At 42.4% G+C, this 14,491-nt stretch overlaps 1 non-coding gene across 1 annotated transcript; it reads left to right on the top strand.

Annotated features, from left to right (window-relative positions):
- The first annotated feature begins 10,330 nt into the window (after window positions 1-10,330).
- LOC115852488 (U6 spliceosomal RNA) lies at window positions 10,331-10,437 on the top strand. Its single transcript, XR_004039167.1, has one exon. It is a non-coding gene; the product is annotated as a U6 spliceosomal RNA (small nuclear RNA).
- Window positions 10,438-14,491: the final 4,054 nt, after the last annotated feature.

The raw sequence follows: 14,491 nt of genomic DNA, 5'->3' as shown, positions 1-14,491 counted from the left end.
GACATCCCCTGCTGGAAGGCTGGAGTTATAGCACCTCTGAGAAGCTGTTCCCATCTCTCAGCAAGCCGGCGTCCTACAACACTTGCTGTAAGGTGGTTTGCCGGAAAGCTGCCCTACTTGTAAGGAAAAGCAGATCCAGGCTATTGCAGGTGAAGTGCGGAGAGACTGGTCAGGCCTCATCTATCTCTTTTTTTTTTTTTTTTTTTTTTTGCGGTACGCGGGCCTCTCACTGTTGTGGCCTCTCCCGTTGCGGAGCACAGGCTCCGGACGCGCAGGCTCAGCGGCCATGGCTCACGGGCCCAGCCGCTCCGCGGCATGTGGGATCTTCCCGGACCGGGGCACAAACCCGTGTCCCCTGCATCGTCAGGCAGACTCTCAACCACTGCGCCACCAGGGAAGCCCTCATCTATCTCTTTAGGTTCCCCTTCCTGTTCAAGTCCCCCTAGACCAGGGCCTGAGATTGAGTGGCTTCCAAAGGCCCAGGCTCTGGCACCCTCTCCCCTCATTCATCTTTACTTTGAAGCAGTCAACTGGGCCAGAGTTGAATGCAGGTCCTGGGAGCTTGGAGTGGCCTCTGAACCTGGCACTGCCCACTCTGATTCCCCTTTCCATGCTGGTCAATTCAGATGCCCAAATGTGGAAGATGGGAAGTCAAATACACACACCTCAACCTAGTCCCAATGTTGAGGTAGGTGGCCTTCTCTTATCTCTTGGGTCCAAAGAGATAAGAGAATGGTAAAGGAAAGAAAACAAAGACTAGGGAGAGATGTACAGTCATTAGAAACATCGAAAATCAGGGAAGAGAGGGAATTCCCTGGCGGTCCAGTGGTTAGGACTCTGTGCTTTCACTGCTGAGGATCTGGATTCAATCCCTGGTCAAGGAACTAAGATCCTGCAAGCCACATGGGAGATGTCAACAGAAGCTGCGTGATCTTGGGTGTCTGTTCCCCTCTCTGGCTCCATTGGCACCTTGGTAAGAAAAGTTGAGCTAGGTGATCCTAAGGGCTCTGATAGTCCCACGAGCTTTTTTTTTTTTTTTTTTTTTTGCGGTACGCGGGCCTCTCACTGTTGTGGCCTCTCCCGTTGCGGAGCACAGGCTCCGGACGCGCAGGCTCAGCGGCCATGGCTCACGGGCCCAGCCGCTCCGTGGCATGTGGGATCTTCCCGGACCGGGGCACGAACCCGTGTCCCCTGCATCGGCAGGCGGACTCTCAACCACTGCGCCACCAGGGAAGCCCCCCACGAGCTTTTTTATGACAATCAGAGAAGAAATCAAGACTGAGCTGCAGGGACTTCCCTGGTGGTCCAGTGGTTAAGACTCCAAGCTCCCAATGCAGGGGGCCAGTTTCGATCCCTGGTTGGGGAACTAGATCCCACATGCATGCCGCAACCAAGAGTCCATATGCTGCAACTAAGAAGCCCACATGTTGCAACTAAAGATCCTGCATGCTGCAACGAAGATCCCATGTGCCACAACTAAGACGCAGTGCAGCCTAAAAAAAAAAAAGACTGAGCTGCAGACAGAGCCCAGGAGAAAGAAGCACCAGCACGAAAAGTAAACAGGAGTGAAGGTGGGCAGTTCCGGCATCACGAACACCAACCTGGGCACAGCATCCCTGCCCTTAGGCGGCGTCAGCTCAGCCTCACCTGGCTGTGCTCCTGGCTGTCCTGAGCACTGGTCAGGGGCCCCTCCGCCGTGGAGCCTGCAGCTGAGTGCGAGAACGTGAGTAGGCAGCAGGCTGGGTTTCAGGCACTGCTGTTTCTATCTGAAAAACTCAAGGATTCATGGACTTTACAGTCCTAGAATTAAGAAAGTTGGAAGTGAGAAAAGGCCTCCCCCACACAGCTGGTGAGGAAGCCTCAGGAGGGGGAAAGTGTAGGAAGTACTTGTCTGAGTGAAATTCTGCAGAATACTGCACAGACCACTTACCAATGACCCAGTCCTGCCAGTCCAGCTGTCCCCAGACTCTCACACACAACAGAAGCAGACAGACCCGTGGGTCCAAACAGGCTCCAGACCCCACACTGGGCAGGGGGTGGAGAGGAGTGAATGAAAGGACGGGCAGCCTATAGGCTCAGCTGGCTGGGAACGCAGAGCTGAGTACAAAGTCAGCACCAAAAAGAAACCATAGACCTGAGTCCTAAAGCCAGTGATCCCACCCTTCCCTGTTATATCGGGCCCCTGGCACCATACAGGACTAATGGCTGCAGAGCTGCAGATGCCCACTACCCAAGCTGTCACCTGGGTCCAAATATTTGATGAGCACCTGCTTCACGCTAAGCACTGTGTTAAGTACCAAGAATATCAAAACACTGAAGGCCTAATCCCTACCCTCAATAAACTTACAGTCTATTAGAGAAATCAAATTAATGCAGTGCAGAGCACTACATGTCAAATGGAAGGAGGTTTGAGACTCAACCTCAAACCCAAGGAGAGCAGAGGATAAGCCACGTAGAGTTGCCTGTGGGATTTTTCAGAGGAGGTACCCAGGCAATTGGATAAATCGTTCTGGCGCTCTGGAGAGCAAGTTAGTAATCAGAAGATCATAGGTAGAAGCAGCCTCATAAAACGGATGAGATATTCCAAGAAAGTGAATAATGTGGAAAGAGAGGACAGCCAAAACTGGAGATGTGGTTGCCAGTCTCTGAGATGGTCTCTGGGACCCCTGGGGGCTGGCGTTCACTACCTTGTATAGTTCCCTCCCACATCATGCCCGGCTTGGCAGAAGTCATGGTACGTCACTTCTGAGATTAGGATATATAAAACTGAACATTCCGTCTTGGGCCCTCGCTGTTTCTTTCTTTCCCTCTTGGATTAGTCCTGGCTGCCATGTCGTGAGCAGCCCTATATGGCAAGACCCACGTGGCAAGGAACTGAGGGCTGCCAAAAACCACATGGCTTGGAAGCAAACGTCTCAGCCCGAGTTTTGAGATGACCGCAGCCCCAGCTGGGAGCTTAACTACAGCCTCACCAGACACCTTGAGCCAGAACCCCCAGCTACACTTCTCTCATTCCTGAGTCTCAGAACCTGTGAGATAAATTTTCGAGCTGCTAAATGTTAGGGTAATTTGTTATGCAGTAACAGATAACCAGTACAGGAACCTTGGAAAAATTTACCTCATTGAAGAGATAGAGCAGAAAATCCTAAAATATAATATTTTTGCAAATAATATAGTCACAGTTAAAACAGTGTTGTATTGATACTTGAACAAACAAATCAAAGGAACAGAAGGGAAGGTTCAGAAAGAGATACAAACACACTTGAGAATTTAACATGTGATAAAGGTGGCATTTTGAATCAGTGAGAAAAAAGATACATGTAGCAATAAATGATGTTGAGACAACTGGGTAGCTCTCTGGGGAAAAAGAACTTAAATTAGACCTGTGCCTTTCACACCACACACCAAAATACATTTCAGATGTATCAAAGATTTAAATATAAAAAATGAGACCATAAATACAAAAAATTACAGGAACCTTTTTTGCTTCTGCATGGAAAAGAAAACTACCTAAGCCAAGCCAAAAGAAAAGTACAACTTAGGGCTTCCTTGGTGGCGCAGTGGTTAAGAATCCGCCTGCCAATGCAGGGACACGGGTTCAAGCCCTGGTCCGGAAGATTTCACGTGCCGCAGAGCAACTAAGCCCGTGCGCCACAACTACTGAGCCTGCTCTCTAGAGCCCCTGAGCCACAACTACTGAGCCCGCGTGCCTAGAGCCTGAGCTCTGCAACAAGAGTAGCGCCCGCTCACCGCAACTAGAGAAAGCCCGCACGCAGCAACGAAGACCCAACGCAGCCAAAGATTTTTTAAAAAATAAATAAATTAAAAAGAAAAGTACAATTGATATAAAGTTCTAGAATAGACAAAACTAATATATGGTGGTAGAAATCAGATCAATGGTTGTCTGAGTGTAGGGGCACAAGGGAACTTTCTAGGGTGATGGAAATGTTCTGTATCTCAATTGGGATGGTGGATACACAGATATAGACATTGGACAAAATCCTAGGGACTGTACATTTAAATTGTGTGCATTTTATTTTATCGACAGTATACTTCAATAGAGTTGATTTAAAAGAAAGAAAGAGGGAATTCCCTGGTGGTCCAGTGTCTAAGACTCCTTGTTTCACTGCCAAAAGCATGGGTTCAATCCCTGGTCGGGGAAATAAGATCCCACAAGCCGTGCCGCGTGGCAGAAAGAAACCGGGGTTGGGGGGGGGGTGCGGGGAGGGAAGAAAGAGAGAAAGAAAGAAGAAAAGAAAAGAAAGAAAGAACGAACTGAGGGCAAACACCAGTAGGTCTGAGTTTTTTAAAAAGCAAGATTTCTCCATGAGACTTGTTAGTCCTGGATCCTGACCTACACTCAATCCCTTTCCTCTCTAGTGGTGACCCTTCCCCAGCTTTTCCTGGGCATAGGTGATTCAAAGCTGATTTCCTACAGAATGGGAGACTCTCTTCATAGAGTTGAGGTCTATATGAAGCACAGCATCACTTTGCTTTGGTCTCTGTACCAGGTTGAAGCATCCTCCAACCTTTGTTTCTGGGATGGTGCTGTCGACTGAATGTCTGTGTGTCCCGCCCCCCCCAAAAATTCATATGTTGAAACCTAATCCCCAATGTGATGGTATTTGGAGGTGGGACATTTGGGAGATGCTTAGGTCATGAGGGTGGAGACCTCATAAATGGGATTAGCGCCCTTATAAGAGAGACTCTAGAGAGGTCCCTCACCTCTTCCTCCATGAGGACACAGTGAGAAGACAACAATCTGTGGACAGGGAAGAAGGCCCTCACCAGACACTGTATCTGCCATCACTGTGATCTTGGACTTCCCAGCCTCCAGAACTATGAGAAATAAATGTTTGTTGTTTAAGTCATCTAGACTATGGTATTTTTGCTATAGCAGCCCAAGCAGACTAAGACAAGTTGGTCAGCTGGTTTAGTAGTTAGTTGATTTGTTGTTTGGAAGGTTGGTTGGTTCACAAATTGCAGAGATGATAAAAGCAAGAGAGATTTTTCTATGGGCAAAATCTGAAAGAGAAGGAAAGAAGGGGGGAAAAACCTTAAAAAGAAGATAAGAGGGACTTCCCTGGTGGTGCAGTGGTTGAGAATCCACCTGCCAATGCAGGGGACACGGGTTCGAGCCCTGGGTCGGGAAGATCCCACATGCCTCGGAAAAACTAAACCCATGGGCCACGACTACTGAAGCCCACACACCCTAGAGCCCAAGCGCTGCAACTACTGAAGCGCGCGCGCTCTAAGGCCCGCATGTCGCAACTGCCGAGCCCGAGTACTGCAACTACTGAAGCCCGCGCACTATAGCCCGTGCTCTGCAACAAGAGAAGCCACCTCAATGAGAAGTCTGCGCACCACAACAAAGAGTAGCCCCCACTCGCCACAACTAGAAAGCCCACACACAGCAATGAAGATCCAACACAGCCCAAAATAATTTTTAAAAAAAAAGAAGAAGAAGAGAAAACCCAAAGAAAAGAAAGAAAAAACTTAAAGTTCTGTACATTTGAGGAGGATATTGACCACGGTGAAATTTCTTAAGACAAAAGTGAGAAAAAGAAGAATTGGGAAAAATGGCATATATACATTCCCCTGATGGGGAAGAAAAGAGATTATGGGGAAGAAAGTTCTGGAGTGACCTTTTACCACCTCAAGAAAACCCCCTCAGTAGCCAAGGCCTTTGGTAGCCATGGGGTAATGTAGAAACAGGGACCTGCTGGAGCCCAGAAGCACAGGACATAGTACCAGTCTCATGGTGACTACAGAAGAGTTATGCAACCTAATGCCAAAGGCTACATCTTGTGAAAGTTTATATGTATTTAAAAGCAAAAATTCCCATTGCAACATTTTATAACCTCCCTCCAATTCATTCCCTGCTCATCCCTTTCACCACAACATCTCACAACCTTGACAAGCTGCAAGGCATTTATCAGGAGAAGAGTGAGTTTGCCAACATTTCTTTGCCCCAATATCCTCCTCTCAGAGCTTCTTATCTTATCTTCCAGTGAGCTTTGGCTCACAAAGATGTCCAAAGAGCACCAGCAAGCTGCCAATGGATCTGGGTTCTACTCCACAACTTGGCACCTAAGGGTCATCCCCCATATCCCCTTTATGAGATTGACAAACAGCAAATTTTAAAAAACAGATGTCCAGTTAAATTTGAATTTCAGGTAAACAACAAACGATTTTTTAGTATAAGTATGTCCCAAATATTGCATGGGACATAATTATACTAAAAACGTATTCCTGGTTTATTTGAAATTCAGACTTACCTGGGTGTCTTGTATTTTACCTAGCAACCATACCCTTTCACCCTAGTGATAGTGATTCTCCAGAGAACAACGACAGCTGTCAACTTATTCACTGATCTGAAAAAAATACCAAAATTGTGTAAATTTACATATCACCCAGGAGAAAGATGAAGACAAATTATTATATAAAATTAACTATTACATAATATATATATAATGGGGTTTTTTTGGCTTGGCTGTGCTGCACAGCTTATGGGATCTTAGTTCCCTGACCAGGGATTGAACCCGGGCCCCGGCAGTGAAAGCGCCGAGTCCTAAACACTGGACCTCCAGGGAATTCCCTATGAAATATATTTAAAGGACACCAGCAATACATGGCTACAGTCTCCTTGTAACCATTTAAAAAAAGCCAAATAAAGCAAAAGTTGTCCATAAGTAAGCCACCAACTTTCTGTATGCTTCCCAAAAGTAACCACAGTTAACAGCGTGTTCTTCTAGAATTTTTCTATGCATTTGCATACATATATGTAAGTACAGAATATGTAGAGTTGTTTTGTGTGTTTGTATGTATCATATTGTAAATGCTATTCCATTGTTCTTGTTACATGACAGTACATATAGATCTACCTCATAGCTCTTAAAAGCTGCATAACATTCCACAGAACAAACATTACCCTAGTTTAGCAGATCTCAGAGTGTGGTCTGGGAACCACTTGGGAGATCCTTTCAGGGGGCCTATAAGGTCAAAATTATTTTCATAATAGTAAGACATCATTTGTCTTTTGCACCCTCACTCTCTCACAAATGTACAGTGGAGTTTTCCAGAGGCTCCATGACATGTGATGATGTCATTGCTCTGACAGCTAGTGAGATATGTACGTGTACTTCTAATATTTTCCAAAATGTTCTAAAGAAGTAGAATTAGAGTATAAATGTGTGCATTTTCAAGAGGTGAACTCAGTTTGTTCTTGAACTTTTACTGTGCTATTCCTCACTAACTTCAATTGTACCTGCTATAATTTCTGTACTATTATCCAATATTGTTATTTTGAAATTCTGAATTTTTCCTTGGACCCCTGGGGAAACACGAGAAATAAGTATGCTTCATCTTGTTTTGCAATAATATTTTTTAATGTTTCTCAAAAAAACTTCCTAAAATTTGTAATTTTATGGGACTTCCCTGGCAACCCAGTGGTTAAGACTCCGAGCTTCCACTGCAGGGAGCATGGGTTTAATCCCTGGTCGGGGAACAAAGATCCCACATGCTGTACGGTGCAGCCAAAGAACTTTTTTTTAATTTTTAAAAAAATAATAAAATACATGTAAAAGAATGAAATTAGAACACTCCCTAACACCATACACAAAAATAAACTCAAAATGGATTAAAGACCTAAATGTAAGACCGGACACTATAAAATTCCTAGGGGAAAACATAGGAAGAACACTCTTTGACATAAATCACAGCAAGATCTTTTTTGACCCACCTCCTAGAGTAATGGAAATAAAAACAAAATAAACAAATGGGACCTAATGAAACTTAAAAGCTTTTGCACAGCAAAGGAAACTATAAACAAGACAAAAAGACAACCCTCAGAATGGGAGAAAATATTTGCAAATGAATCAATGGACAAAGGATTAATCTCCAAAATATATAAACAGCTCATGCAGCTCAATATTAATAAAACAAACAACCCAATCCAAAAATGGGCAGAAGACCTGAATAAACATTTCTCCAAAGAAGACATACAGATGGCCAAGAGGCACATGAAAATCTGCTCAATATCACTAATGATTAGAGAAATACAAATCAAAACTACAATAAGGTATCACCTCACACCAGTTAGAATGGGCATCATCAGAAAATCTACAAACAAGAAATGCTGGAGAGGGAGTGGAGAAAAGGGAACCCTCTTGCACTGTTGGTAGGAATGAAAATTGATACAGCCACTATGGAGAAGAGTTTGGAGGTTCCTTAAAATACTAAAAATAGAATTTACCATATGACCCAGCAATCCCACTACTGGGCATATACCCAAAGAAAACCATAATTCAAAAAGACACATGCACCCCACTGTTCACTGCAGCACTATTTACAATAGCCAGGTCATAGAAGCAACCTAAATGCCCATCGACAGACGAATGAATAAAGATGTGGTACATATATACAATGGAATAGTACTCAGCCATAAAAAGGGATGAAATTGAGTCATTTGTAGAGATGTGGTTGGACCTAGAGACTGTCATACAGAGTGAAGTAAGTCAGAAAGAGAAAAAAATGTATCATATATTAACGCATATATGTGAAATCTAGAAAAATGGTACAGATGAACCGGTTTGCAAGGCAGAAGTAGAGACACAGATGTAGAGCACAAACGTATGGACACAAAGGGAGGAAAGCGGGAGTGGAGTGGTGGTGGTGGGATGAATTGGGAGATTGGGATTGACACATATACAGTAATATGTATAAAATAGATAACTAATAAAATCCTGCTATATAAAAAAATAAATAAAAAGTTTTTTAAAACTTTATCTAAAATAATAATAAAATAAAAATTTTATCTAAAATTGCTACTTTGAAATGTAATAAATGCAATAATGTTTTATTCTAACACACATCATCATTTCTTTATTTTTTTAATATTTATTTATTTATTTATTTGGTTGCGCCAGGTCTTAGGTGCAGCAGGCGGGCTCCTTAGTTGTGGCATGCAAAAACTTAGTTGCGGCCTGCATGCGGGATCTAGTTCACTGACCAAGGATCAAACCTGGGCCCCCTGCGTTGGGAGCGCAGAATCTTAACCACTGCGCCACTAGGGAAGTCCCCATCATTTCTTTACAATATATTTCTTCTTATGTTCAAGAATTTATCATTGGCTTAAGAAAGACAGATTAGAAGACTTGCTTCTTCAACCCACCTCTACACCACCTATGCCTAAAAATACTGAAAAAGATGAAATTGACATGTCAGAGTTCTCTGACTAGTGGAAAGGAGGGATAGACTCCAAAGCAACTGTGCAAAACTAAGTAAGAAACAAAAATATGATGAAATCTGTATTTCCCTCAACTATATAGATATTAGTTGTTTATCTTATCATGTCTTACGCAACAGAACATTTTGAATAGTATTATAGCACTAGGTAAGTTGCAGCATCATTGTGAGACCAATCATTCAGAGTTTAGAGAAAAAGGAATTGCTTAGTTTAAATGTAGATATGCTGAGCTCTTCAAAAGCTAAAAATTGTTTCTTTCAGCTTTTCAAAGTAGAAATGAAAAAGTTACTGAAGCGTCGTACAGGATAACTTATCACACTGCATTCGCTGAGGAAGTGAACTCAATAGCTGAGAGATAATAAAGCCTCATACCTTGACATAGCTGAACACCTGCTAGATGAAAAGTCGTGAAAGAAATCTGAGCTTCCACTTAACAACAATACAGTCACTCGTCATATTAAAGATTTAGCAGCAAATATGAAGGCTGAGTTAATCTCTTGCCTGAAGAATTGTACTTGTGCCTCATAAATGAATGAATCAACATACACAGGAGAAACGTGCTGTTTTCTTGTATTCATCTCATGTCAGCACCAACTGATCGTTAAAGATCTTCTTCTATGTGAATACTTGGCAATGAACAAATGTGGTGGTGAAATTCTCAGTGCTGACTAACTTTTTTGAATGTCATGGCTTCTCCTGAAACAACGGTTTTGATATTTCCACCAATGGCACAAAAGCAATGGTGGGTTATTTGGTGCCACAGATAAAGCAGTGGCACAAAACTGTCCAAGTAGTCATTAGATTTTTCATAGCACACACTCGCAGTTTAGGGAAAAATGTCAGTGTCACTTAAGAGCATTTTATTAAAGCTTGATCCTTTAAAGAAGATATGGTATATATATATATATATATATATACACACACACACAATGGAATGTTACTTGGCCATTAAAAAGAATGAAATAATGCCATTTGCAGCAACATGGATGGACCTAAAGGTTATCATACTAAGTGAAGTAAGTCAGACAGAGAAAGGCAATATCATATGATATCACTTATATGTGCAATCTAAAATATGATACAGTGCTCGTTTTGGTAGCACATATACTAAAATTGGAACAATACAGAGAAGATAAGCATGGCCCCTGTTCAAGGATGACATGCAAATTTGTGAAGCGCTCCATATAAAAAAATAATAAAATAAAATATGACACGAATGAACTTATTTACAAAACAGAAATAGACTTTCAAAGAAAACAAACTTATGGTTACCAAAGGGGAAGAGGGGTAGGGATAAATTTGGAATTTGGAATAAACAGATACACACTACTATCTATAAATTAGATAAACAACAAGGACCTACTGTAGAGCACAGGGAACTATATTCAGTATCTTGTAATAACCTATAATGGAAAAGAATCTGAAAAAGAATATATATCAGTTTGCTGTACACCTGAACCATTGTAAATCAACTATACTTCAATTTTTTTAAAAAAGCTAGTTAGCACACCCAAAAAAATCTTGAATATAAAACACATTCACATTCTTTGTGAAGAAATGGGAAGTATACATAAAACACTGTATACTGTGAAGAAATGGGAATTACACATAAAACATTGCTGCTGCATACTGAAAAACAATGTTTATCTCAATAAAAAGCACTTGTGCAATCATTTGAGATGTGAGCTGAACTACCTGCTTTCTTCATGCACCACTCTTTTTACTGGAGAGAATGACTGATAGGCAAACTATGATTCATAGTTGGGTATTTGGCAGATATTTTCTCAAAAATGAACACCAGGGCTTCCCTGGTGGCGCAGTGATTGAGAGTCCGCCTGCCGATGCAGGGGACGCGGGTTCGTGCCCCGGTCCGGGAAGATCCCACATGCCGCGGAGCGGCTGGGCCCGTGAGCCATGGCTGCTGAGCCTGCGCGTCCGGAGCCTGTGCTCCGCAACAGGAGAGAGTGAGAGGCCCGCACACAGCAAAAAAAAAAAAAAAAAAAAAAAGAACAAAGGAGACTGTCACTTCAAGGAAAATAACTGACAATATTTGCTGCCATTCATAACATTTGAATTTTCCAGCAAAAATTAGAGTTGTAGAAAATCTACATCTGCCATCCTGAGTTTGACAACTGCCTGACACTATAAGAGTTTTCCAATGAGATCAATATTGATATTAATAAATGTGATTTTTTTAATATTGTGCAATAAAGTATATCAACATTTGGAGGGTATGCAAAGTTCAGTGAACCAAAATTTTCCAGGTGACCAATGCATGACGTTACAAAGTCACACATGGATGAACAATCCACTCAAAGTGCAAGACAGACCAGAGCAATTTTAATGTAACAGAGTAGAAAAATTAGTTGATATGGTTTCAGATTCCACATCACAGCTAACCTTTAAGAAACTACCAGTTGTCAAGTGTTGGTGTAGTATCAAAGAAAAATATTCACAATTATCTGAGAAAGCTGATACACCTCTCTTTCCAACTGCATATCTGTGGGTCCAGATACGCTTCATCTTCTTCCATCAAAACAGCATATTGTAACAGATTAAACGCAAAAGCAGGTATGAGACTCTAGCTGTCGTCTATTAAGCCAGATATTAAAGAGATTTGTGAAAATGTACAACAATGCCACTCTTCTCACTAATTATTTATTTTAGAAAATATAACTATTTTTCATTTAACATGGTATTTTATGAAGAAATGTCTAGTGCAGCCACTATGGAAAACAGTGTAGAAGTTCCTCAAGAAATTTAAAATAGAACTACCATATCATCCAGTAATTCCACTTTTGGGTAAATGTCTATAAGAAATAAAACCATTATCTTGAAGAGATATCTGTACTCTCATGTTCATTGCAGTATTAGTCACAATAGCCAAAGTATGGAAACAATCTAGGTATCCGTCAACAGATAGATGTATCAAGAAAATGTGATGTATATGTATTTATATAGACAGAATATTTCAGCCTTAAAAAGAAGAAAATCAACTATACTTCAATAAAAAGTTGTTTGTTTGAAAAAAAAAAAGAGAGAGAGAAAGAAATACTGTCATTTGTGACAGCATGGATGAAACTGGAAGGCATTATGCTTAGTGAAATAGCCAGACATGGAAAGACAAGTACTCCATGGTATCACTTACATGTGGAATCTAAAAGGAGAAGTCAAACTCATAGAACCAGAGAGTTAGAAAAGTATTTTCCAGAGGCTGGGGGATGGGGAAATAGGGAAAGGTTGGTAAAAGGGCACATTTTCAATTATAAGATGAAAAGTTCTGAGGCTCTAATATATGTATAACATGGTAACTATAGTTGATAACACTGTATTGTATAACTGAAATTTGCTAAGAGAGTAGAACTTAAATATTCTCACCAAAAAAAGGATAATTATGTGAGATGATGGATGTGGTAATTAACTCAATGGGGGGAATCGTTTTACAATGTATACATATATCAAATCATCACATTGTACACTTTAAATATCTTACAATTCTTTTTGTCAATTATAACTCAATAAAGCTGAAAATGTTATTTATGTGAACAATTTATTTTTTTTAATGAATACGTTAAAATTTTTAATTTCTCAGTTTTAATTTCTATTTTAGTAAATATTGACAGTTATAACTCACAATTACTGAGGACTCTTTGGAGTCCTCGGTAATTTTTAAGAACCTACAGGGCCCCTGAGACAGAAAAGTTTGAGAACCCTGCCTTCCCTGGTTTATCTATTTGCCTATTGATGGGCAATTTCTGAATGTTCTCTTTTGTCCTGTAAGCAATGCTGTAATAAGCATCTTTGTACATATCTCTTTGTGCACAGTATAAGAAAATCTTTTTACTCAAGGAAAACATTCTAATACAGGGGTAATTAGTGGTTATCACAGGTGGCTTAGATTCATGTATCAGGGGAAAGGGCAGGGTGACAGTGCCTGACATTGGATGCAGATAAATCAGGAAGCTTTGGGGGGAATACCCTGGCTGTCCAGTGGTTAGGACTCCATGCTCTCAGCGCCGAGGGCCCAGGTTCAGGTTCAATCCCTGGTCGGGGAACTAAAATCCCATAAGCCACACGGTGCAGTGGCCAAAGAAAAAAAGGAAGTCCTGGGTTTGTCATCATCAATAGAAAGCACAGTCAGAACGGCTATGCCAGACCCACTGTGACAAGGCCTGCAGAATCAGACACGGTGACATTGGCACAGGTAAACAGAACACACTGTTGACAGGATGAGAACATTAAGAGTCTCAGCACATAGGTTTCCTCATCTGTCAAATGTAGGGGAGGTGATGATATGGCCAGCATTATTGCAGGGCTGAGTCAGGTAATGTCTGAAGCACCAGGCAGCGTGCTTGGAGCGTACCCAGAATTGATCAGACGGTAACTTCTTCTCCAACTCTTTTCCCTGCATTACACGGCCAACCCCAATACTTCTGGCCACCCCATGCTGGAGCCTGGAGAAGGTTCCGTCCCAGACTCGCCCTGTGGTTTGCAGTGAATCGGGAAGATGCAGTCTCCTGCCTTACAAAAGATCAGAGAAGGGAACATGGTGCCATTGCCCCCAAACTCCGTGAGGCCCATGGGGTGGAGGCTTCCATTTTCTCTAAGATGTTAACCTCCCAGCCTGTACCTGCCTGAGACTTCCTGAAGCCACTCCCCATCAGCCTTCCTGCCCCCAGCCTCTCAGATCTAAGAAGTCCACCGGGCGACCTGCCGGGCAGAGCAATACGATAGCCTTGCGACAGTCCAGAGCGGGTAGCCCGGGCAGAGAGCCAGGCCCTTGACAGGGCTCCCCTCAGATTCCCACCACCCTGTTCCTGCCCCAAGGAAAATTACTCAGAGGGCAGGCTCCCTACACGGCCACCACTTCCTGCCATCCCCCCACAGACAAAAAGCTCCACCCTCCTCCTCTCCGAGACTCTACCCTAACTATTATAGGGTAGATAATCCCTATCTACCCCAAGGCCTCCCCAGCTGAGTACAGGTCAGGCCCCTGGAAATTACAGGTCGTTAAGGAGAAGACTGTTAGCCTGTCCTCCAAGGCTGCATATCAAGGACTTTCCAGAGCCTTTTACCCCCATCCTCCTCTTTCCTGAGAATATATTCTCCCTGTCAATCCTAAATATTGACTCAACAAACTGTCACCGAGTCACATATTATTTTTCTAAGAATCAGTAAGGTGTTCATTTCACAAGGTAATATAAAGGATGTCCCCAGGACTCTACTCACCCCCTGTGCTCCCTC

This window comes from Globicephala melas, chromosome 2 (genome assembly GCF_963455315.2).
Source record: "Globicephala melas chromosome 2, mGloMel1.2, whole genome shotgun sequence".
Taxonomy (NCBI): Eukaryota; Metazoa; Chordata; class Mammalia; order Artiodactyla; family Delphinidae; genus Globicephala; species Globicephala melas.
This window is presented reverse-complemented; position numbering and strand designations above follow the sequence as displayed.